Here is a 25800-nt window from a genome sequence, read left to right as displayed (position 1 = left end):
CATAAAGCACAGGAAATAGAGAAATGCCCATCAAAACTGCAACGTGGTATCAACGCACACCCCTCAGAATGGCCATCTTCCAAAAGCTCTACGAAGGTTAAATGACGCGGAAGGCGAGGCAAACAGGAAGCCTTCCTACACTGTGGGCGGGGATGTAAATGAGTGGGGGCGGTAATGAAAGAAAGCAGTGTGAAGATTGCTGAATCACACTAAATATAGTTACTGCATGATCGGGCAAGCCCACCCACTTTGCCTTAGATCCGGGGAAAACCATAATTTTTAAAATGATACTTGCAACCCTATTTTCAAGGCAGCAATATTGACAATATTTAATAGAGAGCTTCCCCAGTGGCTCAGCTGGTAAAGAATCCACCTGCAATGCGGGAGACCTGGGCTCGATCCCTAGGTTGGGAAGATCCCCTGGAGGAGGGCGTGGGAACCCACTGCGGTATTTTTGCCTGGAGAGTCCCCAAGAACAGTAGAACCTGGCGGGTTACAGTCCATGGGATGACAGCGAGTCAGACACGACTGAGCGACTAAGCCCAGCACAAGAAAGAGCATCAGTCGAAATGTCCATCAATAGAGAAGTCAAGTCACTGACCCATCTACACACGGGAATCACTCAGCCGTCAAAAAGCGAAAAAATATCATTGTCAGCAGCATGGATGGACCGAGATTTATCATACTGAGTGAAGTCAGTCAGGAAGGGAAAGAAATATATCACTTACGGGTGGAATCTATAAATCATACGAATGAAAGAATTTATAAAGAGAAACAGACTCTCAGACTTAGAAAACCAATTTATGATTATTAAAAAAAAAAAAAGCAGGTACAGGGAGGGAGACATTAAGAGGTTGGGATTAACATATACTTACAACGTATTATCAGATAGATAATCCAAAAGGACCTCCTGAATAACACAGAGAAGTCTACCGAACACCCTGAAAGAACCTCCCTGGGGCAAACCAGAAAAAGAATAGATACAGTTCTCTATATAATTGAATCAAGTTCCTGTAAACCTGAAACAAGCACAACAGCGGAAATCAACTCTACTCCAAGAGAAAATAAATATTAATTTAGCCAACAAAAGAGCGGAGCGTGATGTGCTGCCGCCTTGTGGCCGCTTTTGGTAACAACAGTGGGAAATGCACCGGGACCGAGGGCTGTAGATAGATACACCGTCCTCAGCCGATGTCCTCGGTGGGTTGGGGGTGGGGGGGGAAGATTCAGAACAGGGCCAGTGATCACACGGCCGATCTCAAAAGATCAGTTTTACTCACATTGTTTTTAAAAATACCACATGAAAAGCTTTCAACATAGTGAATTGTTACAGAAGTGTAAATCAAAAAAGTACAAGGAGGTATCATCTCATAACGGTCAGAACGGCCTTTGTCAAAAAGCCTTAAAAACGATAAAGGTTGGAGAGGTTGTGGAGAAAAGGGAGCCCTCCTACGCTGATGCTGGGACTGTAAGTTGTTAACAGCCACGATAGAGGAGAGGACGGAGTGGAGGTTCCTTCAACTTGTGAACGGTGAAAGAATTTACTTCTCTCCCTAACCGCTTACACATGAAGGAATTTCAAATCGATTAAAGAATTTTATGTAGGGACGATTCCTCTAAATCTCTTGAGGAAAATATATGCAGAACACACTTTGACATAAATCACAGCAAGTTCTTTTTGGATCTATACTCAGAATTATTAAAAATAAAACTGAAAAAAAAAAAAAAAAAGGCACCTCATTAACCTAAAAAGGTTTTGCACAGGAAGGGCAACCCTAAAGGAAAGAAAAAGACAACCCTCAGAATGGGAAAATAAATGTTTGCAACCGAAGTTAAAAATAAGGAATTCGTCTCCAAAGATGCAAACTGCTCACGCAGCTCAAGATAAAAAAAAATAACAATGAACCCAGCAGGAATACAGGCAAAGATCCAAACGGACATTTTCCAAAGAAGGCATCCAGATGGTCATAGAGCGCGTGAAAAAATGCTCAGGACCACACTTACAGAAATGTCAATTGAGACCTCAATGAGGTATCACCTCACACCCCTCAGACAGCCATCCCCCAAACCACCTACAAAGGTTAAATGCTGCGAGAGCGAGAGGAACAGGGACTCCTCCTACACTGTGGGCGGGGAAGGAAATGGGTGGGTGTGGCCACAGGGAAAACAGTAAGGACATTCCTTAAAACACTAAACGTAGACTTACTACCTGATCTGGCAAGGCCACCCCTTGCTTTATACCCAGAGAAAATCATAATTGAAAATGACAGCTGCACCCCTATTTTTAGGGCAGCACTACTGAATCTCAAAGACAGAACATCTACGAAAGGGTCCATCAATAGAGACACAAAGAGGAACCTGTCCATCTAAACACCGGAATACACTCAGCCATTGGAACAAATGAAAAAACGTCATTTTCAGGAGCATGGATGGACTGAGAGTTTATAATACTGAATGAAGCCAGTCTGAGCGGGAAAGCAAACTATCACACACGTGGGGAATCGAGAAATTCCTCAAATGAACTAATTCATAAGCAGAAACAGACTCACAGATGTAGAAACACAAGTTTACGATTTTTTAAAAGGTTGGGGAAAGGAGACCATAAAAGACTGGGATTAACAGATACACACTACTTCCTGTCAGATCATCCAAATGAACCTAATGAATAGCACAAGAAAGTACAAAACACACTGAAGGAAGCTATATGAGAAAATACTCCGGAAAAGAACAGAATAGATATACCTCGATGTATAACTGAATCAAGTTCCTGTCAACCTAAGACAAACACAGCAGAAATCAACTCTACTTCAATCAGATCAGATCAGATCAGATCAGTCGCTCAGTCGTGTCCGACTCTTTGGGACCCCATGAATCACAGCACGCCAAATTAACAGCAGTAAATAAATTAACTAAAATAAATAATTGTGAAGCATAAGGAAATGCTGCCGCCTTGTGGCCGCTTTTGGGACAACAACGGAAAATCCTGGGCTGACGGCACTTCATATTCACCAGGACTGAGGGGCTCTAAGGAAGAAACACCTGCCTCAAGAAATGTCTTCGGTGCCATTCTCCCAAATCTTCCCACCCTCTCCCTCTCCAATATCATGTATGAAACGAGTTGTCAGTCCAGGTTCGATGCACAATACTGGATGCTTGGGGCTGGTACACTGGGACGACCCAGAGGGATGGTATGGGGAGGGAGGAGGGAGGAGGGTTCAGGATGGGGAGCACATGTATACCTGTAGCGGATTCATTTCGATGTTTGGCAAAACTAATACAATATTGTAAAGTTTAAAAATAAAATAAAATTAAACTAAAAAAAAAAAAAAAAAGAAAGAAATGTCTTCGGTACGTCCGGGGAAATTTTTTTCAAAACAGGGCAAAAGATCACGAGGCCAATCTTCGAAGCTCGTTTTACTCACACTGTTATTAAAAATATCTCATGAGAAGCTTTCAACATCGTGAAATGTTATAGAAATGTTCAAACTACAATGAGGCATGGGCTCATACTGGTCAGAATGGACTTGTCAAAAAGTCTTAGAAAAAATAAAGGCTGGAGAGGTTGTGGAGAAAAGAGAGCCCTCCTACGCTGATGCTGGGACTGTAAGTTGTTAACAGCCACGATAGAGGAAGGGGTGGAAGCTCCTTAAACAAGGGGAAAGTGAAAGAATTTACATCTCTGGCTAACCGCTTACAGACAAACTCCAAATCGATTAAAGAGTTAGCTGGAAGGACAATTACTCTAAACCTCTAGGGGAAAATATAGGCAGCGCACACTTTACATAAACCACAGCAAGATTTTTTTTTTTTTTTGATCAACACTCAGAATATTTCAATATAAAACTAAACGTTAAAAAGGTATCTCATTAACCTGAAAAGCTTTTGCACAGGAAGGGCAACCCTGAAGGAAAGACAAAGACAACCCTCAGAATGGGAAAATAAACATTTGCAACTGAAGTTAGAAATTAATTTCCAAACATGCAAAGTGCTCACACAGTGAAAGTGAAAGTTGCTTAGTGGTGTCCGACTCTCTGTGACCCATGGACTGTACAGCCCATGGAATTCTCCAGGCCGGAATACTGGATTGGGTAGCCTTTCCCTTCTCCAGGGGATCTTCCCAACCCAGGGATCAAACCCAGGTCTCCTGCATTGCAGGCAGATTCTTTACCAGCTGAGCCACAAGGGAAGCCCCCCACAGCTCATGATCAAAAAAACAATCAACCCAGTAGAAAAACTGGCAAAAATCTAAATGGACATTTCTCCAAAGAAGGCATCCACATGTCCATAAAGCACATGAAAAGATGCTCAGGACCACTCCTACAGAAATGCCAATCAAACTGCAACCAGGTATCACTGACACCCCTCAGAAGAGCCATCCTCCAAAAGATCTACAAGGATGAAATGCTGCAGAGGGCAAGGGAAACAGGGAATCCTCCTACACTGTGGGCAGGGATGGAAATGGGTGGGTGCAGCCACAGAAGAAAACAGTATGGAGATTCCTTGAACACTAAACATGCACTTACTGCATGGTCTGGCAAGCCCACTCCTGGTCTTAGATTGGTAGAAAATCAAAACTGAAAATGATGGTTGCACCCCTATCTTCAGGGCAGCATTGTTGACAATATCCAAGACAGAGCATAAACCAAACTGTCCATCAATAGAGAAATAACGAGGAAACTGTCCATCAAAACATGGCAGTACACTCAGCCATTGAAATGAATGAAAAAAAAAAGTCATTTTTAGGAGTATGGATGGACCGAGAGATTTATCATACCGAGTGAAGCCAGTCAGAGTGAAAGCAAAGGATGACATACAGGGAGAATCTATAAATTCCTCACGTGAACTAATTCATAAACTGAGACAGACTCACAGACGTAGAAACACGAGTGTACAATTTTTTTTAAGTTTGGGGAAGGGAAACAATAAGAGATTGGGGCTTACAGATACACACTACTTATTGTCAGATAGTTAATTGAAATGGACCTACTGAATAGCACGGGGAAGTCTACTGAACACACTCAAAGAACCTGTATGGGAAAAGACCCCGAGAAAGAGTAGAAGAGATGTACCTCTATGTATAACTGAACCAAGTTCCTGTCAACCTAAAATAAACACAACAGAAATCAACTCTACTTCAATAGAAAAGAAAAGTTAACCATAATAAATAAATACACAATTGTGCAGCATAAGGACTGCAAGGAGATCCAACCAGTCCATTCTGAAGGAGATCAGCCCTGGGATTTCTTTGGAAGGAATGATGCTAAAGCTGAAACTCCAGTACTTTGGCCACCTCGTGCGAAGAGTTGACTCATTGGAAAAGACTGATGCTGGGAGGGATTGGGGGCAGGAGGAGAAGGGGACGACAGAGGATGAGATGGCTGGATGGCATCACCGACTCGATGGACGTGAGTCTGGGTGAACTCCGGGAGTTGGTGATAGACAGGGAGGCCTGGCGTGCTGCGATTCATGGGGTCGCAGAGTAGGACACGACTGAGCGACTGAACTGATCTGAACTGAAGGAAATGCTGCCGCCTTGTGGCCGCTTTTGGGACAGCAACGTAAAATCCTGTGCGGATGGCAGTTCATATTCACCAGGACTGAGGGGCTCTAAGGAAGAAACACCTGCCTCAAGAAATGTCCTAGGTGCGTCGGGGGAAAAGAGTCAAACCAGGGCAAAAGATCACGAGGCCGATCTCCAAAGCTCAGTTTTACTCACACTGTTATTAAAAATGTCACATGAAAAGCTTTCAACTTTGTGAAATGTTATAGAAATGGAAATCAAAACTGCAAATCAAAAATGTAAAAGGAGAAAAGGAAAGATATACCGATTTGAATGCAGAGTTCCAAAGAATAGCAAGGAGAGATAAGAAAGCCTTCTTGAGTGGTCAGTTCAAAGAAATAGAGGAAAACAATAGAGTGGAAAAGACTAGAAATCGCTTCAAGAAAATTAGAGATACCAGGAGAATATTTCATGCAGAAATGGGCAAAATAAAGGACAGAACTGGTAAGGACCTAACAGAAGCAGAAGACATTAAGAAGAGGTGGCAAGAATACACAGAAGAACTGTACAAAAAAGATCTTAATGACCAAGATAACCACGATGGTGTGATCACTCACTTAGAGCCAGACGTCCTGGAATGCAAAGTCAAGTGGGCCTTAGGAAGCATCACTACGAACAAACTAGTGGAGGGATGGAATTTCAGCTGAGCTATTTCAAATCCTAAAAGATAATGCTGTTAAAGTCCTGCACTCAATATGCAGGGAAATTTGGAAAACTCAGCAGTAGCCACAGGACTGAAAAAGGTCAGTTTGCATTCCAATCTGAAAGAAAGGCAATGCCAAAGGATGCTCAGACTACCGCACAACTGCACTCATCTCACACACCAGTAAAGGAATGCTCAAAATTCTCCAAGCCAGGCTTTAACACTATATGAACTGAGAACTTCCAGATATTCAAGTTGGATTTAGAAAAGGCAGAGGAACCAGAGATCAAAAGGACGGGAACCCTAAAGGATAAACAAAATAACCCTCAGGATAAAAAATGTTACAACCAAGGTGAAAATAAGGAATTCATCCCCAAAACATGCAAACAACCCATGCTGTTCAATAATAAAAGCGGAGGAGGGCAAAGATCTAAATGGATATTTCTCCCCAGAACACATCCAGGTGGCTATAAAGCACATGAAAAGATGCTCACATTGCTAATTACTAAAGAAATTAAAATCAAAACTACAAGAACGTATCACCTCACACAGCTCAGAATGGCCTATGTCTTAAGGTTTACTAACAAAACGCAGAGAGGCCGTGGAGACACGGGAAGTCCTCTACACCGATGCTGGCAACGTAAGCTGTCACCAGTCAGGACGGACTGGGAGGCGCTTCCGTAAACAAGGGGAAAGGGCAGAATTTACGTCTCTCCCTAACTGCTTACAGAAGAAAAAATCCAAATAGCTTGAAGAGTTAAATGGACGGAAGATTACTCTAACCCTCTTGAGGAAAATATAGGCAAACACACTCTGACATGAATCACGAGTTCTTTTTGAATCTATGCTTAGAATAATTAAAACTAAAACAAAACTTTAAAAAGGCACCTCATCACCTAAAAAGTTTTTGCACTACAAGGGCAACCCTAAAGGAAAGAAAAAGACAACCCTCAGAATGGGAAAATAAATGTTTGCAACAGATGTTTAAAATAATGAATTCATCTCCCAACATGCAAACTGCTCACGCAGCTCATGATAAAGCTGCAAAAAAAAACCCCTATCAATCCAATAGAAAAACCGTAAAGATCTAAATGGATATGTCTCCAAGGAAGGCATCCAGATGGCCATAAAACACAGGAAAAGATGCTCATGATCACTTTTAGAGAAATGCTAATTGAAACTGCAATAAGGCATCACCTCACACCCCGCAGAATATCCATCTTCCAAAAGGTCTACAAAGGTTAATTGGTGCTGAGGGTGAGGGTCACAGAGAATCCTCCTACGCTGTGGGCAGGAGTGTAGTTGAGTGGGTGCAGCCACAAGGAAAAGAATATGGAAATTCCTTAAAGCACTAAATATAGACATACCACATGATCTAGCAAGCCCACTCCTTGCCTTAGACCTGGAGAAAATCATGATTTAAAATGATAGTTGCACCTCAATTTTCAGGGCAGCACTATTGACAATATCTGTTTCTGCTTTATTGACTATGCCAAAGCCTTTGACTGTGTGGATCACAATAAACTGTGGAAAATTCTGAAAGAGATGGGAATACCAGACCACCTGACCTGCGTCTTGAGAAATCTGTATGCAAGTCAGGAAGCAACAGTTAGAGCTCGACATGGAACAACAGACTGGTCCCAAATAGGAAAAGGAGTATGTCAAGGCTGTATATTGTCACCCTGCTTATTTAACTTATATGCAGAGTACATCATGAGAAATGCTGGGCTGGAAGAAGCACAAGCTGGAATCAAGATTGCTGGGAGAAATATCAATAACCTCAGATATGCAGATGACACCACTCTTAGGGCAGAAAGTGAAGAGGAACTCAAAAGCCTCTTGATGAAAGTGAAAGTGGAGAGTGAAAAAGTTGGCTTAAAGCTCAACATTCAGAAAACGAAGATCATGGCATCTGGTCCCATCACTTCATGAGAAATAGAGGGGGAAACAGTAGAAACAGTGTCAGACTTTCTTTTTTTGGGCTCCAAAATCACTGCAGATGGTGACTGCAGCCATGAAATTAAAAGACGCTTACTCATTGGAAGGAAAGTTATGACCAACCTAGATAGCATATTCAAAAGCAGAGACGTTACTTTGCCAACAAAGGTCTGTTAGGTCAAGGCTATGATTTTTCCAGTGGTCATGTATTGATGTGAAAGTTAGACAGTGAAGAAAGCTGAGCGCCAAAGAATTGATGGTTTTGAACTGTGGTGTTGGAGAAGACTCTTGAGAGTCCCCTGGACTGCAAGAAGATCCAACCAGTCCATCCTAAAGGAGATCAGTCCTGAGTGTTCTTTGGAACAACTGATGCTAAAGCTGAAACTCCAGTACTTTGGCCACCTCATGCAAAGAGTTGACTCATTGGAAAAGACTCTGATGCTGGGAGGGATTAGGGGCAGGAGGAGAAGGGGACGACCGAGGATGAGATGGCTGGATGGCATCACTGACTCGATGGATATGAGTTTGAGTGAACTCCGGGAGTTGGTGATGGACAGGGAGGCCTGGCGTGCTGCAATTCAGGGGTCGCACAGAGTCGGACATGACTGAGCGACTGAACTGAACTGAACTGAAGGAATGTAGACAAAAAAGTTTGTCCTTTCCTCCTCCTTGAGAATTCCAGACTCCTCTCTCCTTGGGGACCCCCGGACTTATCATCAACCTGCCTAGGAACTGACTCTCTTACTCTTGAGTGAAGTCTATGGCCTCATCCTGGAATGTCAGCCATCCCTGAAATACAAAGGACATATGCCATGGGACTGTGGGAAGACTTCCTAATGTGATCCAGGATGAAGACAGCAAGTACAGAGAACTAGTTTTTCAATGAGAAGACTGTCTGATGTTATACAATAATATACTTTTTTACATAGTAATATGCTCTACCACATTTCTAACCTGAAGATAACAGGATGACAGATGATCCACAAAGACACTTGGGCTTCCCTGGTGGCTCAGACGGTAAAGAATATGTCTGCAATACGGGTGACCTGGATTCGATCCCTAGGTTGGGAAGATCCCCTGGAGAAGAGAATGGCAACCCACTCCAGTATTCTTGCCTGGGGAATCTTATGGAGAGAGCAACCTGGCAGGCTATAGTCCACAGGGTCACAAAGAGTGGGACGTGACTGAACGACTATGATTCATTCATTCATTCATCTGGGAGAAAAATTATTAATGTGATCAACAGAGGCATATTTACTTTTAAGGGTTTTCCTTGTGTTCCACAGGATAAATATCAATCTAAGCAGGAATATTTTTAAAAAGCACATTGTGATTCAAGAGTTCTAGGGTGGGGACACAGTTTTCCATCTTGAACAAGCTTAGTTTTAACTAAATGTCTGGTTGATAAATGGCCGTTGTGAATAGCATGGAGGTAAAAGAGCCATGGCAAATAGCCATGGCATCCAGTCCCATCACTTCATGGCAAATAGATGGGGGAACAATAGAAACAGTGAGACTTTATTGTTTCAGGCTCCAAAATCACTGCAGATGGTGACTGCAGCCATGAAATTAAAAGACACTTGCTCCTTGAAAGAAAAACTATGACCAACTTAGACAACATATTAAAAAGCAGAAACATTACTTTGCTGACAGAATTCCATCTAGTCAAAGCTATGGTTTTTCCACTAGTCATGTATGGATGTGAGAGCTGGACTATAAAGAAAGCTGAGCACCGAAGAATTGATGGTTTTGAACTGTGGTGTTGGAGAAGACTCTTGAGAGTCCCTTGAACTGCAAGAAGATCCAACCAGTCCATCCTAAAGGAAATCAGTCCTGAATATTCATTGGAAGGACTGATGCTGAAGCGGAAACTCCAATACTTTGGCCACCTGATGCAAAGAACTGACTCATTGGAAAAGACCCTGATGCTGGGAAAGATTGAGGGCAGGAGAAGGGGACTACAAAGGTTGAGATGGTTGGATAGTGTCATGGACTCAATGGATACGAGGCTGAGTAAGCTCTGGGAGTTGGTGATTGTCAGATGTGCTGCAGTCCATGGGGTCGCAAAGAGTCAGACACAACTGAGCAACTGAACTGAACTGAAAAGGGCCAGGTACAAGTTCATAGTTATTATTGAACTTTATGCGCTTTACAGATTTTACAGGTTTCTAGATCAGTAAGCAGAGAAAACAATCCTTTTGACTATTTCTGAACAATATAACTTTCTAACAGTTTTTTACTTTTTAATCTTGAATGAGCCACATAAATAATTTTAGATAAAAAATACTGCCGTTCAAAATTGTTTGGAATATTTGATCAAATATTCAGAAAATGGTAGAGCTTGGGAATTACTTCAATGGATCTGAGATCGATTTTATGTAAAAAGAATTAAGTCAACACAGAGACCTGACTGAATGACTGAATTGAACTGAACGCAGAGACCACTCTAATGGATGTTTTACCAGTTGAGGTAACTGGCAAAAATATCAAAAACAGAAAAAATGTCATATACTGTTAACAGTTTCACAAACACACACTAGTTGAGAGAAAAAGTATTCATGTTTATAAAATCAGGAATAGATTTCTGTGCTAAAATCTTATAATTTATTTGTGGCAATATTCTGTATTTTTAAAATACACCAGGGTGCAAAACACATGACATAAATTAGAGCTCTTGGTTCTGAATCTTTTATTCTTTTGAAAATCTCTATCGTTTGTGTTGAATTAAATTTTAGATTTAACAGTTAAACATACATAAATAATAACATTTTTGTAAATATTGTAGAAAATAGAAAGATGTGCTAAGAATTCTGTCTGGAAAATGAGTGCAGAGTATATTACTAATGGAAATGATCAGACCTGGGCTTGAGTGATGAAAACCTCCACTCCCAAAATTGCAAGAACCTTACTAAACACAGGTGAGTGTTCATTTTCCAAAGTAAATGGAAGAAGGCACAGTTTGCTACATTAATTTTGGTAGTCTATACACGTTACTAAGTCTTTCAAAAATCCTTATTAAAGTAAAAAAGCAGGAACATCAGACTTGCAATATCACAGAAGCACCTGAACCAGGGAACCTGAGGTGTAGTGGGATAAATGTTAGCAGTGATCTGAATCCTGGAAAATACCATTTTTACACAAAATTCACTTCTTATATAACTTCCATGTTCTGTATCCTAAGACTACACTCAAGACTGAGTCTTTCCTACCAATATGGAGAAGCGTCTCTCATACTTTTCTCCTTCTTTTCCCCAAAATTCCTGTGGAATTCTGGACCACTAAGGTAATTCTATTCATAAGGACAATTTCTTAATCCTGTTCTAAATGTCTGAAGTTGCATATATATGTAAATTCATCACTAATTTCCCCTTCTTCTCTAAGATCCCAAGACTGAACCACATGCTAATGGGAATCTCAGAACCTATGCCTCCCCTTGTTGATCTCTCACAAAGGGAACATTTTCACCAGTTGAAAGTCATTCATTCAAGTTGAGAATTTTTCATGCTTTATCGGAGAAGGCAATGGCACCCCACTCCAGTACTTCTGCCTGGACAATCCCGTGGATGGAAAAGTCTGGAAGCCTGCAGTCCATGGGGTCGCTGAGGGTCAGACACGACTGAGCGACTTTACTTTCACTTTTCACTTTGATGCATCGGAGAAGGAAATGGCAACCCACTCCAGTGTTCTTGCCTGGAGAATCCCAGGGATAGGGGAGCCTGGTGGGCTGCCGTCTATGGGATCACACAGAGTCGGACAAGACTGAAGTGACTTAGCAGCAGCAGCATAGAAAGCCAGGATACAGACACGGGAGACAAGGTTCTGGGACGCAAGGTAGAAGTGATCTAAAGAGCCCGTCCTCACTATAAGAAAAGGAAAAAAATAAGAAGTTGATAACAAACGCCCCAGGCAGAAAATTAGAGGCAGAGAACTAAAGGTTTGCAGGTTCCCTCAGTTCAAGCATTTTAGGGGAAAAAGCAGACACAGCCCCAGACCCAGGACAGAACATTTACCTGAGAAGCTGCCCTTTCCTCCTCTTCTTCCTCCTGCTGTGACTTCTCTGAGGATGTTATGTAGCAAACACACCTCTGCATCTTGGAAAAATACCTTCAAAGGCACAGCTCTTTAACCTGCAACCACAACTACAGAGGACCTTGAAAAGCTGAAAAAGACCCACCTCTCCTGTGCTGTCTCAGGAGGGATTCAGGAACAATCTCTTCCTACTTGGAGACCAGACTGTGAACTTATTTCTTGATTGTTCTCAGAGAGAGCTCCTAACCCTCTGCTCACACAGACCATGTGAGCTGACTTCCCTGGTCCAAATCCAGCTAGACCAACGCTGCTGCCTCTCCTCAGACTGAAGCTGGGCCTCAGCTCTCACAGATGGACCAGCAGCCACGTCCTTAACCTGGGCCTCCCCTTAGAAGGCCCTGGAGCACTTCCTACACACCACACTGATGCTCCCACAGGACCAAGAGAGAACTCTGTGGGGAGGTTATCGCTTAACACTGGTCACGTGATCTTGATAGGAAACTGGGTTGAAACCACCTAAAGATTCTTTCTGAACCAGTTCAGTGACTATGAATCCCTCGAGGTCAGGTCACCACTCTAAGAAGTTATAAATCTGGAGGTCTGAAGAGGGGCCATGAAATGAGTCTTCAGCAAGTTCCCTGTTTATTTTGATGCTTCTCCCCCAAGACCCACACTCAGGAGCCCTGAGCTTCAGCCCTCACACTCAGCACACCTGAGACCTCTCAGGAGAGGTTCTAGGGCAGGAATTTCTTAGGTCAAGGCTAGGACCAAGCAGAAAAAGCTCCAGTATTTGGGGTTCAGGCCTTTATAGGAGACTTTGGGTGAAGTGCTGTGGGCTCCCCAGGCTGAGTGTGGATGGGTCCATTCAAACCAAGAGGAGCAGGATTCTGGTGAGCTATGAGGGTGTCACTGAAGGGGGGGCCTGTGCAGTAGACCCTGGGGTTCAGCAAGACTGCTGGTCTCAAGGTGGGTGATCACCTAGTGCAGGTGCTCACAGGACTGGCTGGTGTGAGTTCAAGGACCTGCAGGCTGCCTGCTCCCCAGACAGATGCTGAGGCAGCAACAGCACAGAGCAGTCAGGGAGGCTCTCAACAGTCCTCTGTATGGTCCTTATTGGAATCATCACAATGTCCCAGCAGTTACAGAGAGGGGGGAAAAGTACAGTGGAGAAATGATGGGAAATATCCAATTATTTGAGGCTTAAAGGCAGTATGGAAACTAATTGTTACAGATATCATCCCTCTGTGCTAACAAAGAGTTTATTGTTAGGTATTCTTCCCTTCAACCTTAAATCGGTAGGTTGACACTTCACTACACACCAATTTCATCACAAGAAACCATCCAGGTTTATTAACATGTAATATCACACAGTCAGAATAAAACATTTCCCAACCCACTGTGTAACTGAATAAAATACAGGTTACAAGCATAAACAACGATATTCATTCCTCTGATACAATGATCTGAGAACTGTGATATCTATGGTTACAAAATGGAGGCTAACCGTTTACGAAACAAGACATACAGCAACTACATGACTTTTCTGGGAGGGGTTTCCATACATTTCTAGGGTAGCAGAGCTGTCTTTATTTGAAACATGTCAACTAATATTCATGACTTCTGCTGATATTATACAGATAATCAAGATTTCAGTGAACTGTCATTGTATTTTCCTTAAAAAGCAAGTGACACAACTATTGAAAATGTACGTCTTACTTTAATATGTGGAATTACTCCCTGAACACTTACCTCATGGTGACCTATAGGGATGTTTGACATGAATGACTAACACCTCCATTTAGATGTACATGTTACATTACTGTGTCCTTAATCTTCTAATGGAGAATAAATATAAATGATTTCTCTCTAGGATAGAAGGCCTTGTCTTATCTTTGATGTAGCAACCATCAAAAACATAACTTTGCATACACACTAGAAATGAAGCATAGCAGCATGGAGTAATTTGAGAGCTGAATAACATTTATTTTGGTTTTCAAATAATCACAAACCATGTCAATATAAACAAAGATATATTGCTAATAATTGTACATTTCTAAATACCAACCGTTCCTTGTGATCCATACTACCATATCAGTTTTCTATCTGTTTTAACTATGGATTACTGTCTACAATACTTCTCCTGAAGAGGAACTTCAAAAAACAGCATTGATGAAATGCTTTCTATTTTGCAGGCTTCCCTAATAGCTCAGTTGGTAAAGATCCGCCTCCCACTCCAGTGTTCTGGCCTGGAGAATTCCATGCACAGTCCATGGGGTTGCAAAGAGTTGGACACGACTGAGAGACTTTCACTTTTTCTAGTGTGTGATTTCTGGTATTTATTTAGATTTAATTTTCATTAAATACTTTTCTACATTTTTTTATGTCATTCCTTATCTCTCTTAAATAAATGGTCTTGTATTTTCTGAAGTGTATGTTTAGGACAAACCTCTTCCATCACCTATTTTATTACTAGGGTTTCTCTCCAGTACATGCTGTCTGATGTCTAATATGGTGAGAGCTCTGATTAAAGCTGTTGCCACTTTCCTTACATTTATAAGGTTTTTCCTCCAATATGAATTCTCTGATGTTGAGTAAGATGTGAGTGCTTGCTAAAGGCTTTTCCACATTCTTTACATTTGTAAGGTTTCTCTCCAGTATGAATTCTCTGGTGTTGAATAACATTTGAGTGGTGACGGAAGGCTTTTCCACATTCTTTACATTTATAAGGTTTCTCTCCAGTATGAATTCTCTGATGGTAAGTAAGACCTGAGCACTGGTTAAATTCTTTGCCACAATCCTTACATTTATAAGGCTTCTCTCCAGTATGAATTCGCTGATGTTTACCAAGAGTTGAGTAGTGACTGAAGGCTTTTCCGCATTCTTTACATTTATAAGATTTCTCTCCAGTATGGATTACTTGATGTTTAGTAAGATATGAGTGTTGTCTAAATGCTTTGCCACAATCCTTACATTTATAAGGCTTCTCTCCAGTATGAGTTCTCTGATGGTAAGTAAGACCTGAGCGCTGGCTAAATTCTTTGCCACAATCCTTACATTTATAAGGCTTCTCTCCAGTATGAATTCGCTGATGTTTACCAAGAGTTGAGTCGTGACTGAAGGCTTTTCCGCATTCTTTACATTTATAAGATTTCTCTCCAGTATGGATTACTTGATGTTTAGTAAGATATGAGTGTTGTCTAAATGCTTTGCCACAATCCTTACATTTATAAGGCTTCTCTCCAGTATGAATTCGCTGATGTTTAGCAAGAGTTGAGTCGTGACTGAAGGCTTTTCCGCATTCTTTACATTTATAAGATTTCTCTCCAGTATGGATTACTTGATGTTTAGTAAGATATGAGTGTTGTCTAAATGCTTTGCCACAATCCTTACATTTATAAGGCTTCTCTCCAGTATGAATTCTCTGGTGTTGAGTAAGATTTGACTTCTGATTAAAGGCTTTGCCACACTTTGTACATTTGTATGATTTCTGCTGCATATGAATTATCTGATGTTGAGTAAGACATAAGCTACAAGGAAACACTTTGCCACATTCTTTACATTTGTTTGGTTTCTCCCCAGCATGAACTCGCTGATGCAGACTAGAATGTGAACACCTAAAAATGGCTTTGCCACTTTCCTTACCTTTGTAAGGTTTCTGCTCTGTATGGATTCGCTGATGTTGAGTAAGATTTGAGTTCTGATTAAAGGCTTTGCCACACTTTGTACATTTATAAGGCTTCTCCCCAGTGTGAATTCGCTGATGTCGACTAAGATGTGAGCAAGACATAAATGCTTTTCCACATTCCTTACATTCATAAGGTTCCTTGCCAGTGTGGATTTGCCGATCTTGACTAAGCTTTGAATTCGGATTAGAGGTGTTGCCACACTCTGTACATTTGAAAGGTTTCCATCCTGAATGAATTTTCCTTTGTCTACTTAGACTGGATGACTTAGGAAAGGCTTTCTCACATTTCTTACACTTGTAACTTTTCTGCGGATTCTGAATACTCTGCTGTTGAGTGAGATTTGAACACTGATTAGAAACATCACCATATTCACAATTATAAGTCTTCTCTCCAGTATGTGTACTCTCATTTAGTGGAAGACCTGATATTTGATAAAAGATATTCCTACACGTACTATTTTTAGAATCTTTGTCTGAAGATTGAGGTCCCTGATGTTTCATAGGGTTAGAGTCTTGTTCAGTTTTATACCCAGTTTCATTGCATGAGTGGTTTCTCACTCCATCGTAAATATTCTTGTAATCATTGGGGGTAGAGCTCTTACTTAAGGCCTGACTCGTGTTATTACACGTGAGAAGTTGTTCCGTATTAACCGTATCATGATGTGTATTGAACACTGATGGTGGGATTAACTCTCTTCCATTATTATCAACGTTACACATTTTGGGACAGAGAGAAACTGTCTGTTGGTGGAAGAATAATGACCCCTTGCTCACAGTTCCCTCAAACTGACTATATTGTGAGTTTTCCCCATCGTTTTTAAATTTCTGGTTTTCAGACGTGCTTGAATGTATGTGTAATCGAAGCCCGTGTTCAGAGTGGTTTGAATGAGTATTTGCAGTAGAGACTGGATGACTTTCCAGATTTTCCACATTTCCCTTCAGAAAACGTGTACGTTTCAAAAAATGATTTAAGCCTTTGCTTGAAGAGATACACTTCTCTGCAGATGTTGATAACTGAAATGGGTGTTTTCCACAATTTGACTCACATTGCTCATTTATTTTGGCAGTAATGTCCGCAGGGTGTGAAACTATCTCAGTTTCTTTATGTCCATATAAACATCTTCTAGATCTTTCACATATCCCCGTATATTCCTGGTCTTTCATTAAATGTTCGTTTCCAAGGTGAGCTCTTTGATATATTCCTAGGTTTTCTTTTTGGATTAAATGTTCTAACCTTGGATTCTTTGACATCAAACCACGGGTGTTGTGAGAAGACACAGCTGAAAGATACCAAATAAAGTTTTCTTATCTACTATTCTTATCTACTGGGGCTGGTGTGAGCTCAGTTGGGACAGAAGGCGAGCCTTCTCTGTGGGAAGAGAACATGGCAACAGTCTGTGGCAGCAGGACAGAGTGAGACCTGTACACAGGGTACTGACCCCAGCCCTGCCCACCCAGCCTGAGAGGGTGTCCACCACTGCAGACAAGGGCTGGGTGCTGGAATGTGGGGTCTGGAGAGCAGACCCAGGCAGAGGACTGCTGTGGGCGGTGAGGAAACATCCTGAGGGGATGGGACGGAAGGAGGAGTTCTATAAACAGGAATGCTTGTGGAGGAAGCCTGAACCACCATAGCACAGAGCGCCATTGTTGAGTGATGCCCAAAGGGAAGACCCACCATTGCAGCCCCTCCTCCCCCAGCACTAGGAAGGGCCACCACCCCAGTGGGCTCTATTGAGCTCCAGCCACAGCCTCCCCCCATGCACCTCCTCCAAAATCAGCAGACTCCTGTGCTCTGGGGCAGCCTCTGGAGCAGACACCTGTGGGTGGGCCACACACACAGAAGGAGCTGAAAGCTCAGCTGAGCCCCAGGGTTAAAGGAAGAAAAACTGAAGTCTCTCTTCACAGTTGCACAAACCATGCTTTTATACCTGCAACTGGCTTTGTCAACTCAGCCCCTACAGAGCATCTGAATGGACAACCAGGGCTCCCCCAGTCATGGGAGCGTAACTTTAGCAGCTGTAGCCTTGGTGGGGATGTATACTAGGGGGTGGGACCAGGCCAGAGTCTGAGCTGCCCCCATAGCACCACAGTGGGTCCAGCTCCATGAATGCAATTCTGGGACCTGAGTTCACTGGATCTATGCTGGTGTTCCAGTGAAAACAACATCTGAGAGACACCAGAGCAGTGTGCCAGCATGCCCATGGTTGGGGGGGGCCAAGAGCAGTGCCAACATGGGGTCACATGAGACTCACAGCACGTGAGCACACCCCAAGGTGCACATCCCCAGAGAAGCAATCCTTGGTGGCTTCTCTCCCAGTGGGTGTGCTCCAATCCTAGCTGCCTTGACCACAGATCAGAATCACAGCGAAGAAACAGATCTGGGGGCTCTACTCCACCAACCAGGGAGCAGATCCCACCACAGACAGGGCAGTGACAGCCACAGAGCCAAGGGGAAGCTCCCCTCAATATCCAGGGGAGGCTGGGGTCACAAAAACAGCAATCAAAGCCCAGATCAAGGGGTTAAGGGTCCAAGCCTGTGGACCAACCTCACCCGCCAGGGGGAAGACAACAGAGCAAGAGGAGCCAGGATCCGGCAGCCTGCAGAACAGACCACAAACCCAGAAAATGTGACAAAATGAGAGGACAAAGAAGTATGGTGTAGAGGAAGGAGCAAGACAAAAAGCTACAAGAACCACTAAATGAAGAAGAGACAGGCAGTCTAATGACTACTTTTTGACTTAAGTCATCTTAAATGCAGATGTCACTAGGTGCCCTCTAATTCTTTAACCCACTTCTTATTTTAGCATGTGCTATTCAATGTTTCAATCTAAAAATCATAAATGATACTGATGTAGGTCTAATCAGAAAGCGAGGACATATAGGACAAAGTCTGGGGAAGCTGATAACAAGATTAATTAAATAAAGAAGTAGTTCTTGAGAAATTAAGAAATGAGACTTAAAAAATACGGTGGGAACACAGGGAATGTTATCAATGCTCTGTGGAGATCTAATTGGGAAGGAAATCTAAAAAAGAGTAGATATCTATACGTAAAATGGATTCTCTTTGCTGTACAACATTGTAAACCTGTTATACTCCAATAAGAACATTTTAAAAAGATTATATTATCTAAAAATTGTAATAGTTTGAAACCATTAAAAATATGGTGGAAAATGTTTTAAGCTCTTATGCCAATTTATTTGAAAATTCTTTGAGTTAATTGAATATATTTAAGTCTTTTAGCATTGAGGAATTGGGGCAAATACACTTCACATTTCATATGAGTTCATATGAAGAAAACAGAAACTTTGAAGTAACGCTGAGATTTGCATTCTTTCTCTTTAGGGAGGTTTTGGTTTATACAGTGAATAAATTACTTGAATTTAAAATTTATAAGATCATATTTGTAGCTTCCAGTGTTTTAGAAATTATAAGTCAGAAAACAAACAAACAAACAAAACCTCTGTCTGCAGTATTCCTAGAACTTTGGCAGTATGTCTACAATTCCACTCACATACTGTCACCTAGAGGTAGAAACAAACTTTAATAGGAGCGTCTTAAGAGTTTTTCAGAAATGTGCAATTTTCCTAGGACCCCCCAAAAATGGAATAGTAACAGATTCATTCAGGTTGTCACAGGCCAAGAGAATTTCAGTTCTCACTGCGATTGAGAAAAGTAATCACTGGAGATGAATTCAGGAATGATTCAAGAGACAGAATGGGGCAGGTGATGTCTGCCTATGACAGCAACAGAAAGAAACCCAGACTTCTCTAAAATCATTTCCACTGAAGCAGATCTTCCCAAACCACATGACAAAAGATGAATTCTTCACTGATCCTGGGACCTGTCGTTGAGTCATCGGCTCCATCCATTCACACCTACCTGTGTATATGGCTGGTGTCTCCAGTCTCCTTACATCCCAGGGATTCTTCATTTGCTCCAGAAAGGTGACCAGGTCCAGCTTAGAGACCACAAGACCTGCTATCAGGAAAAGGACTATTTGTTTTGCTAGAGATTCATCAGGTTCCAATCTAATATGTATTCAAGTGAGAAGAGAAGGCACACGTGCTAAGTCGCTCCAGTCATGTCTGACTCTTTGCCACCCTATGGACTGTAGCCTGCCAGGCTCCTCTGTCCATGGGATTCTCCAGACAAAAATACCGGAGTGGGTTGCCATGTCCTCCTCCAGGAGTTCTTCCCAACCCAGGAATCGAACCCACTTCTTTTACGTCTCCTGCATTGGCAGGCAGGTTCTTTACCACTAGTGCCATCTGGGAAGCCCAGCGAAGGCGTGGTAGAATGTCAATACAGCCTAGAAATAAAGTATTTGGGGACATCATTTCCTAGGCTGCATTAACATTCCCTGGTGGCTCAGCTGGTAAAGAAGCCACCTGCAATGTGGGAGACCTGTGTTTGATGCCTGGGTTGGGAAGATCCTCTGGAGAAGGGAACGACTACCCATCCCAGTATTCTGGCCTGGAAAATTCCATAGACTATTCCATGGGGTCGCAAAGAGTCGAACACGACTCTAATCTTGCTCATTACATTATTACATTATTAACATTCTAGAGAAGGCATGGTTGAATGTTAATATAGCCTAGAAAATTATATCCCCAAATACTTTATCGAAAGCACTTTTATAACTAACAAATACATAAAGAAAAGATCTTGAGATTCTAGTCAAGTACTACTAAGGCCAAAGTAAGTAATAGTAGAAATCTGATTTATAAAGGAGAATGGCATTTATACCACAGAACCTACAGAATTACCACTAACCTAGAAGAAGGAGGCAGATTACATCAAGGAAAAGTTAAAATCATAATGAATCATCATGAAGTCTTCTTTCTCAACTCATAAATAATCCATTTTTCCCATAGAAAGCAAGGATCTGAGATTATTCTAAGAAGCAGAACATTCTAGGAGACATTCTAGAAATGCAGGAACCAAAACCATGTGGGTAGATAAGGGATCCTGGAAGGCAGTTATCCTCACCCAAGGAGGCCAGGTTCCTGTAGTTCTCTAACATCACGTCCCTGTACAATTCCCGCTGACCGAGGTCCAGGCATTCCCACTCCTCTTGAGTGAAGTCTATGGCCACATCCTGGAATGTCAGCCGTCCCTGAAATACAAAGTACAGATGCCTTGTGGCCGCGGGAAGACTTCCTAATGTGACCCAAGATGAAACCAGCAAGAGAAATGGTTTTGATTTAGGAGAATGTCTGGTGTTACAGCAGCAGCAGCTGGTGTTACACACGAATAGAATTTCTACACAGTAATATTTCCTACCACATTTTTAACCCCAAGAAAAGAGGATGAGATACGCTCCATCAACCACTACAGAAATTATTCTGATTTGGAAGAGAAATTAAAGATAATCAGATCAACATTGGCATATTCATTTTTGAGTGCTGTACTCCGTTGACAGAGGATAAACTGTCTATCAAAAGAAACAGGAAATATTTTTTAAAAGCACTCCCTGATCCAAGTGTTCTGGAGTGGACTCAGTGTGCCACATGTTTAACAAGCTTATTTGAACTAGTGATGCTGAAAATTCTGCTCCATGAGTGATAATGTTTGAACAGCAACGAAGTAGAATACTAAGGAAAGAATTCATATTTAACTTTGAACTTTAAGTGCTTTACAAATTTTACAGGTCTGATAGGATAGTAACCTCGGCGACAACAATCATTTTAACGATCTGGTATATACTATATATCTTTCTGACAGTTTTTCAGAATCTTGAATGTATAACAGAAATAATTCAAAATCAATAATGTTGCTGTAGCATCTTTTGGCAAATATTTAACAAACATTCTTTAAATGACAGCTTAAGGGACGGGGGAGCCTGGTGGGCTGCCGTCTATGGGGTCGCACAGAGTTGGACACGACTGGAGTGACTTAGCAGCAGCAAATTTTACTTCAGTTTATGACTCTAGACTTTAATAAAACACAGACAAATGCACAGAGCTAACTCTAATGAAAGTTTATAGAAATTTCTGTATTTGTAAATAATACTAAAAACAAGAAAAGTGTTAGTCACTCAGTGGTGTCCTACTCTTTGCAACCCCAGGGACTGTAGCCTGCCAGGCTTCTCTGTCCATGGGATTCTCAAGGCACGAATACTGGAGTGGGTAGCTATTCCCTGCTTCAGGGAATCTTCAAAAAAGAAAAAGAAAAAAATCAATCAAATGATGTTAACATGTTCGTGCATACAGACATACACTAAAATGGGACTATATACTTATTAATTAGTAAGAGAAAAATTGTCATGTCAATAAAATCAGGATAATTTTTAACTGATTGAAAATCTACATAAATATTTGAGGATGATATTATTTTAATTTTTTAAAATAGACTAGGGTATAGACATACACAATGATAAAAAAAAATAGACAGCTCTGGTTGTGAATTTTTTAATTTCCTGAAAAATCTACCATTTGCATGGAACTATATTTTAAAATTTAACACAGTTGAACATAGATTAGCACTAATATGATTCTTGTAAACATTTTGGAAAATACAGAAATGTGATGAGACTTATCTGGGATGTGAGTGTGGAGTGTACTGGAAATGATCAGACCTGGGCTTGAATGATGAAAATCCACACTCCCAAATCCCAGCATCTCTACTAAACACACATGAGTGTTGTCAACTACAAATCAGCTCTTGCCAAGAGCATTGCCAGTGACTCAACATGGGCGTTTGCCATCTGCCTCTGGGGAGAATGAACCCTACGGTGCTGTAACTATTGACTTCAATCCCCTCGAGGGAGTTCAGGGTGGACTGAGGCACCCTGCTCCAGGAAAATCTGGTGGGACAGGTCTTCAGAGAGTTAGGTATTTTCAGGAACTGCTTTCATGATCCCAATCCTTGTATCTCTTCAGACCTAGAAAAGCACTAAACCACTAAATGATGACTTCAGTTCCTCAGGTTTTTCCTGGCAGAAAACCTTTTGTAAAGTAAGTGCTTGATTGCACTGAACTCCCCCTTCACCAAAATCAGACTGACCTTCCCCCACTGTCTCTTTGGAGCAGTTTCTGAGTTATCTGAGGTGCTGTCTCCTGGGCTGCTGTCCTCATTTTGCCCCAAATACAACTTAATTCACATCTCTCAAATTGTGCATCTGTTTTAGCTGACAGTGTTCATTTTTCAAAGCAAAGAGCAACTAAGAAGATACGGCATTTCCTCATTAACTGTGATAGGCATATCCATCACTTTTTCTTTCCAAGAGCCTTGTTCAAGACAAAAAAAAAAAATGAATTTCATAGTGTGGAAATCTCATAGAAGCACCTGAATCAGTGAACATCAGAGGTCACGGGGTAAGAGTACATGGAAAAATGCATTATCACTGCCAGATATTTGGGCAATATTAGGAAAACCATGATCTCAATCTATCATGAAAAATGTCAATTTTCTGCAAATTCCACCTTCTATATACCTCCCATGATCTGTAGCTTAATAGTCCATTTAATTAGTATATTTTTCTTATCGGTATAGAGGATTGTCTCTGCTACTTGAACTTCTGAAAAATTCTGGAATGCTGAGTTCATTCTATTAACAAGGGCATTTTCTTACTCCTGTTCTAGAGAGCTGAATTGCATCCACATGTAAATTCATCACGGCATTTCCCCGACTTCCCTAAGATCCCTACACCGGACCACATCCCAATGGGAATCTCTGGTACCGGTGCATCCCCGTGTTGATCGCTCACAAAAGGAATGTATTCAACATTGAAAGTCACTATTTCATGTTGAGAATTCATCATGCTCTATAGAAAGCCAGGATACAAACAATGGAGAAAAGGCTCTGGAACATGAGGGAGATGAAACCTGAAAGAGCTGGTTTTCACTATTAAAAAAGGGGGGGGGGGCGCAGAATAAGATGATAACAAGCACTCCAGGCAGAAAAATTAGAAGCAGAGAACTAAAGGTTTGCAGATTCTCAGTTCAGGCATTTCAGGAGGAAAAGCAGACACAGCCCCAGACGCGGGACAGGACAATTACCTGAGAAGCTGCCATTTCCTCCTCTTCTTCCTCCTGCTCTGCGTCTTCTGTGGGGATATTACGTCTCAAACTCACATCTGCATGTTGAGAAAACACCTTCCAAGGCATCCATATAGCCGTTTAACCTGCAACTGCTGCAGTGAAAAGGAAGAAAAAGTTTCCTTGTTTCTCTCACCCTTTTCTGAGCTCTTTTCTGACTTTCTGTGTTCCTGAGCTGTAGTGGGTAATCAAGACTAACTTGATATGCTAATCACATCCCGGTGCTCCACGCTATTTGCAGATCTTGCCGGCTAGTTCCTCTCCTTCCTTTTTGCATTACAGAGAGCAGGCCGCAGAACAATTCACGAGAGACAATGGACCCTACTTCTGGGCTACCTGACCCAGCCTATGAGGGTTTTGAAGAAATGCAAGAGGAAGACCCGCATTCAGGAGCCCTGAGGGAAACCTCACATTTGGCACAACTGAGACCACAGGAAGGGAGGATTTAGGGTGGGAACTTCTAGAAGCAAAGGTCAACCTGATTCCCTGGGGAGGGGCTCTTTCTAGGCTGGGTGTGGTGGTCCACGGCCTGTGCCTGTGCCCTTGGTGGAGGGGAGGGGAGAGGTGAGTGTTTGGTGGGAATCACCTGGGGGTCTTGGGTTCCTGCCAGGCTTTACTTGCAGAATTCTTCCCACAGATCTCCCGCTTCCTTAGTTTTTTTTACCCTCCTCTGCAGCCTGGGGACACAGGTTTTCACAAAATGATTTGCATTGTGACCACCTCCCTGCAGGTGTGGCACCTCCAACTTCAGAGACCAGGAGCCTAGAGGTGTTTCCATCAAGGCTTTCTTTGAAAATAAACCAGAGGCAGCGGGAGGCCTGGCGAGCTGCAGTCCATGGGGTCGCAGAAGGTGGGACAGGACTGAGCCTCTGAACTGAACTGAACTGAGCAGGACATGCGAGGTTAACAGTGTGTATGGGCAGAGACAAATGCCTTTGAAAATGATGCCCTAAATGCTATCTGATGACCAACCAAGGAAATAATGATCGGTGTTGTCATAAGTTACATTACACATGAATTTAGACGTGAAAACGTTGTTGTTCTAATTCCTGTGTGTGTTTTTCTAGGTTTTATGAATCAATTGCTACAGTTTGTTGTCTGCTCCATTTAGAGAGCTCTATTTTCTCACATCGTTAAAGTATAATGACTAAGGAAAAATTAAAGATAGAACATGTACATCTTTCTAATATTATATATTCTAAAAAATATTCAATGTGCATGCACCAGTACCAACTTTGTAGAAGATATCGTTTCACAGCAGAATTGAGAATAAGGTATAGACGTTTCCCATATACCTCTTGTCCCAACACGTGGACAATCTCCCTACTTACCTTTCCCCATCAGAGTGAGCATTTGTTACCACTGATGAATCTACATGGACAGTAAATAGATAAACTCTTTAGTTTACCCTTATGTTTCTCTTTTAGGGATGTGCACTCCATATCTCTGGATAAATGTATAATAACATGTGTCCATCACAACAGTTTAACACAAATTATTTCAAGGTCCTGAAAGTTCTCTAGACTTAGGATATTCATAGTCCCTCCTTTGAAACCCATGGCAACCACAGACCTTTTTAATCTCTTCTATATTTCCTACTAGATTCCCAGGTGATTGAGTGGGAAGAAATCTGCCTGCTGATGCAGGACATCCAGATGATACGGGTTCAATCCTTGGGTCAGGAAGATCCCCTGGAGGAAGAAATGGAGACCCACTCCAGTATCCTTTCCTGGGAAATCTATGGACAGAGGAGCCTGGCAGGCTACAGTCCCTGGGGTCACAAAGACTCAGACACAACTGAGCACATATGAACATTTACCTACACCAAAATGTCATATTGTAAAATTCCTACTTTTTGTAGCATTTTCGAATGGGCTTCTTTCACTTAGTAAAATGCATGGAATG

At 41.9% G+C, this 25800-nt stretch overlaps 1 protein-coding gene, 1 long non-coding RNA gene and 1 pseudogene across 3 annotated transcripts in view; 1 reads left to right on the top strand and 2 right to left on the bottom strand.

Moving 5' to 3' along the window:
* LOC129631736 (zinc finger protein 501-like) overlaps positions 1–25800 on the bottom strand; it is a 126156-nt gene that overhangs the window by 31311 nt on the left and 69045 nt on the right. The gene's annotated exons all lie outside the window — the stretch shown is intronic.
* On the bottom strand, positions 14130–24337 carry LOC129631709 (zinc finger protein 665-like; annotated as a pseudogene).
* Positions 24367–25734, top strand: LOC129631812 (uncharacterized). The gene is made up of 3 exons (XR_008704179.1): positions 24367–24459; positions 24626–24745; positions 25498–25734. It is a non-coding gene; the product is annotated as an uncharacterized LOC129631812 (long non-coding RNA).

This window comes from Bubalus kerabau, chromosome 17, assembly GCF_029407905.1.
Source record: "Bubalus kerabau isolate K-KA32 ecotype Philippines breed swamp buffalo chromosome 17, PCC_UOA_SB_1v2, whole genome shotgun sequence".
NCBI classification, from domain to species: domain Eukaryota; kingdom Metazoa; phylum Chordata; class Mammalia; order Artiodactyla; family Bovidae; genus Bubalus; species Bubalus kerabau.
Note: the sequence above shows the minus strand (reverse complement) of the source record. Positions and strands in the feature narration are given on the sequence as shown.